The sequence below is a fragment of the Xenopus tropicalis genome, chromosome 1 (assembly GCF_000004195.4).
Source record: "Xenopus tropicalis strain Nigerian chromosome 1, UCB_Xtro_10.0, whole genome shotgun sequence".
Classification (NCBI taxonomy): domain Eukaryota; kingdom Metazoa; phylum Chordata; class Amphibia; order Anura; family Pipidae; genus Xenopus; species Xenopus tropicalis.
In genome coordinates, this window is record NC_030677.2 from 38460951 (window position 1) to 38466950 (window position 6000).

The following is a 6000-nucleotide window of genomic DNA, read 5'->3' on the forward strand; positions in this document are numbered from 1 at the left end:
TCTTGGGATGACTGGTAGGGACATTCTCGGCACTCAAACCCTTGAGGGTAGTACAGTCACAGACATCCAATCGCAATGGTTCCATTGGACTTATTCAGTTAGGTGTAGATAGATTGCTGAGTCTTCTCCTTTTTGTTTCCTGTACACTTCAATATCCAGGTTCCTCCCCTCTTTGGTGACTATTACACAGCCCAAAAATGCCAGTTTCCTGTCTTTCACATCTTCTCTTGTCAACCTGATGTTTTTGTCCAGGTGTCATCCACATATCTTGGTATTGTTCCCTTGAAGGTGTCTACGGCTTTCTTTTCCACTTTTTCCATGTAAGGGTTCGCTACAACTGGAGAAACAGGCAAACCCATGGCACAGCCATGTTTTTGCCTATAGGAAACTTCCTTGTGCTTGGAGTAAGTGGTATTGAGATACAGCTCAAACTTGTTCTCAATTCAGCTTTGTTCTGCTGCTGAGGGTGGAGTCTTGTTTCAGCCATTTCATCGCTGGTTTAATTGCCTCTGTAGTGGGCATGTGTGTGAACAGAGGGGTAACGTCGTAGGACACCATTGTTTCATCAATTTCCAGCTTTATCTCCTGCATGTTTTTGACAAAGCCCATTGAGTTCTGAATGGGGTGTACTGCCTTCGGGGGAAACTTCGGCTACTTTGGCAAAACTTGACGCAGCGTATTCCATCCCATTGCAATTTACATTCTAGCCGGGATGGCATTGCGGGGAGATTAGTCGCGACTTATCTCCCCGTGTGTCTTGGCTCTAAGGCAGAAGCCCCGGTGGGCCCTGCACCCTCCAGTCCGAACCTGAACTTAGGGAACACAGTACACCAGGCTGGAGAAAACATCCCTTAGCAGAAGAGGGGCCCTGAGACACCGCTTGGCATCAACATACAATGCCGCTTTGACGTCTTTACCGCGGTGGTTTCACAACAGTTCACACTTCCAGTTATGTTCATTGAAGGGTTAACGCCTGCATCAAAAAGAATCCTGGTACCGTTGTGACTGGAACAAAAAGGAGAAGACTCCGCAATCTATCTACACCTAACTGAACAAATTCAATGGAACCGTTGTGATTGGATGTCTGTGAGTGTATTGCCCTCAAGGGTTCAAATGCCGGGGAATTCCCTACCAGTCATCTGAACTGAAGAAGCCACTGGGATGAGTTGGTGAAAAGTTTCCAAGATGAACTCCGAAAAGTCCAGTTGCTTTAGACATAATTCTACTACATTCTGCCTCCAGATGTTGCTCAACCTGAGGAAGAGAAAAGGGTTTTATTATATGAATTCAGTGTATTAGGTAAAGTGTTACAATAAATATATAAAGACCAAGGAATGGTTAAATCACTGTTGGTGTATCATTATCTTAGGTAAAATTTTAGTTGGGTTCTCACATCTAGGGGGAAATATATAAATAGTTTGAGTTTGATTTTGATGATGTCTGTTATTTACTAAGTGCAAAAAGACCTGAAACACAATTGTGAAACGTCACCATCTAAATGTGAGTTTATATAGAAGTAAATGGGAGTTGTCCTAGGCAAAGTCATGCCATGTTATTTTCAAATTAGTATAGTATATATAAAATTTTGAGGTATTTGAGTTTTACTCATTAATAAATAAGAGCTTTCGATATGTGAGTTTATTAAATGTAGAAAAACAAAGAAATTAGCCAATGATATATATCAGTGCTGTCCAACTTCTGTTGTACCGAGGGCCGGAATTTTTCCGACCTACGTGGTGGAGGGCCGATAATGGAAGCCAGTTTTGACCACTCCCCTTTTTGAAACCGCACCCACTTGAAACCACACCCATGTTATCACATGACCATACCCATATTAATGGTTGTAGTACAGCAAAAACCTGCCATACTCTGCCTGCCCTACCCTGCCTGTGTGCCATACTCTGCCTACCCTACCCTGCCTGTGTGTGCCATACTCTGCCTGCCCTACCCTGCCTGCGTGCCATACTTTCACTGTGTGTGCCATTCTTGGCTGGTTTGTGCCATACTTGGCCTGTGTGTGCCATACTCTGCCTGCCCTACCCTGCCTGTGTGTGCCATACTCTGCCTTCCCTACCCTGCCTGCGTGTGCCATACTTTCACTGTGTGTGCCATTCTTGGCTGGTTTGTGCCAAACTTGGCCTGTGTGTGCCATACTCTGCCTGCCCTACTCTGCCTGTGTGTGCCATACTCAGCCTTCCCTACTCTGCCTGTGTGTGCCATACTGTATGGCACACACAGGCAGCCTACAGTGACACAATGCTGGCACTGCTCCTACAGTCTGCACAATAACTATATATTAAAAAACTTTTTAATTGCAGTACCACCTCAGTATATGTTCTTTTTGTAGTATGCAGGGATTATTTGTGGGTTTCTACTGCTCCTGAGGTGTGAACAGGGTAACAATGGGGGTGATTACAGCCTGATCCTGAGGTGTGAACACTGCAGGGGGTGAACAATGCAGAGATTAAAAGGTGTGAACAACACAGGGGATTACATATTTAAACAATACAGCCTGATTACAGCCTGAATCTGAGGTGAGAACCATGCAGGGGGGGACAGTTAATCACAGTACTGATACCATTTAAAGCTTACACAAGAGTAAGCCATCAAAGCAGCCAGACAGGTGGGGGGCCACACAGAGGGGGGCCGCCAGTTGGACAGCGCTGATATATATAATGGATACAATAAAATATGTAATATTATCCCTACCTCAGGCTGGCTGATCTTATTGCCAGGGGCTCTCTGGACCTGGCTTTAGAAAAAACCAAAATCAATGTCCATCAAGCCCCAACAGTAGTCCTCGCTGTCCTCATCCTGTTTATAAAAGAGAGAAGATCAAAAATGAATATTTCACAGGGCAAATGAATGCAAAGTTTGTAAAAGTCTTTTTTCTGCTTACACTCGTATTACTGCCGTACTCCTCTGAGTCCTGTTGAAAAGACAGGAAAAGGGGATTCAAATATTAAAATCTTTAGACTACAGTCTGTATATTACAGTCTAACACAACATATAAAAACTATTCGAAGTTATAATATAATTGTCGTTGCTGGTTACCTCAAAGGCAGGCTGGAACGGTGGCATGTCCCGCCTGTTTTCCTGGTTAAGATAAGAAAACATCATTTTATGAGATCAACTCAGATCAGTAGAGAATATGATAAAACAAATCTTAAACATTTCTTTAATGAGACTTTTCGGCTCACTGATTATTTTCTGCTTACCTCGCAGTGACACGAGTGAACTGATGAAGATGATGAATCCTGGTGAAAACAGAGAGAAGATCAGAAACAAATATTTCACAGCACAACTGAATGCAAAGTTTGTAAAAGGTTTTTTTTCTGCTTACATCATCAGGGAGCTCCTCTGTTTGATCTTGACACTCCTAATGAAAATACAGAAAGAGGGGATTAAACTCAGCTCCGTTAAAATGATTAAAACATGGACGGAGTATTGCAGTGCAACACAACATATAAAAGTAACATCATTTGCCCATTGCTGCTTACCTGGGTCTGAGCTTCACCTGGACCCTCCTAGTTTTGGAGATAAAAAAGAATGATATTGTATTAACTTAGCCCCATGAAACATTCTGAAACAAAACTTCTATAAAAGAAAGTAGTACATTCGCAATACACAATACGTAGAGATGGCGGTTTCAATATTTGTCTCCCTTCCCTTTTACTTACGTGACAGATGTTACAGTTTGAGGGTTCTTCGGGTTCCTCCTAGTGAAGACATGAAAAGGGCCCATATCAGATCAATTCAATGTAGTAATGAGGATTTTTAGACATTCCCTAAAATTATTTTTGGTGTTTTTATCATATTATTTCTTCTTACCTGGCAGGTCTCCGTACCAGATGTCATTGGGCGCTCCTCATTGCCAGGGATAATCTGCTCTTGCTCCTCCTGATAAAGAGGGATACAATTAGTTATGTGATCAACTTCCTTTAGTTCTGTAGTTCATTCCCTTTACTAAAGAAAATTTACTCAGTTTCAGAAAATAAAACAATTGTTTCTTTACTACTTACCTGGCTGATGTTAATACCAGGGGGCAGGCAGATTGTTGTGGTCTCTGGAAGAGCCTGGGTATGAGATTAAAAAAAAAGTGATGTTATTTTATAGAATTATTATTGATAGAAGATAGGCATCTATTTATTCTGATATCAATTCAAAGGTGAAGGGACTATCTCTTGCCAGGGAAAAAGAACAGATTTAAAAAGGTTTCAACAATAAAAAATCTATTATATATATTCATATGTTATAGAATGTGCCATATATGGCTTGTGGTAATGAATGATTTTGTTTTTTAATTATAGGTCTAAAAGTGGGAAAGGAGAGATGACGGGAGAATGTGGTCAGTAGTGAATGTACTAGTAAATACTCAGCGTCATCAAGGTCTTTGGACAACGCCACATATAAATCTACAGGTCAGTAAATAATAAGGTTTCAATAACACAAATAGGAGAATTTTGTTTTTTAATTTAGTTTTGCCCAAATTGCTGCTTACCACAATGATGTTGTCGATGTTCTCGTCTTGGTGTTTCTAGAAAGAATAAAAACGTGTATTATTGCAAATATAAATGAGCAAAAATGGCAAATTATTATTGTAAATCCAATGGCTGGAATAGCACAAATAGTGAGCACATTGTGATCATTATATTGTGTCAACCAGTTCTTCTCTGCTTACCACGACGAGAGCCTCAACTTCTTTTTTATTCTAGGAAGAATAAGCCGCACGGTTTGACACCTCATTCATGGGTCTACGACAAACTAGTTATGTGTCAAACTGTGCGGCTTATTCGGGAATGGGGTGCTATGACTTTTCTGAGGGGTGGGCGGTTAATTGCCCCAGCAGGGGGCAATTATCCACCCATAGACTTAACATTGAGACCAACTTTGACTGATTCCCGCACCGTTTGTCGTAGACCCATGAATGAGGTGTCAAACCGCGTGGCTTATTTGGGAATGGGGTGCTATGACTTTTCTGAGGGGTGGGCGGTTAATTGCCCCAGCAGGGGGCAATTATCCGCCCATAGACTTAACATTGAGACCAACTTTAACTGAGTCCCGCACCATTTGTCGTAGACCCATGAATGAGGTGTCAAACCGTGCAGCTTATTCGGGAATGGGGTGCTATGACTTTTCTGAGGGGTAGGAGGTTAATTGCCCCAGCAGGGGGCAATTAACCACCGTTTGTCGTAGACCCATGAATGAGGTGTCAAACCGTGCGGCTTATTCAGGAATGGGGTACTATGACTTTTCTGAGGGCCGGGCGGTTAATCGCCCCAGCAGGGGGCAATTATCCGCCCATAGACTTAACATTGAGACCAACTTTGACTGAGTCCCGCACCGTTTGTCGTAGACCCATAAATGAGGTGCCAAACCATGCAGTTTATTCGGGAATGGGGTGCTATGACTTTTCTGAGGGGTGGGCGGTTAATTGCCCCAGCAGGGGGCAATTAACCACCGTTTGTCGTAGACCCATGAATGAGGTGTCAAACCGTGCGGCTTATTCGGGAATGGGGTGCTATGACTTTTCTGAGGGGTTGGCGGTTAATTGCCCCAGCAGGGGGCAATTATCCACCCATAGACTTAACATTGAGACCAACTTTGACTGAGTCCCATATCGTTTGTTGTAGACCCATTCAGGAATGGGGTGCTATGACTTTTCTGAGGGGTGGGCGGTTAAGTGTTTTGGCAAATGGAACCTGACCACTTTATTATTCATTTTGTATAAAGACACAAAGGCAATTCGCTGCTCAGAGTTCATTAGTAATCCATTTAGATACATGAGCCGTGGCTGCTTGGGAATCAGTGTAGTCTGCAACATACTCAATACTGGGGCAGTTGTCTAGGCAAAACAGCTAAATGGTTAGCGTACCCCCTGCTGAATTATATACTGGCTGAAGAGTTCCTGATTATGCATAGAAGTAGGGTGAATCTCCTGTACCATATACCAGCTGGGGATAACAGAGAGCGCTCACAGGATATCTCATGTATTACATA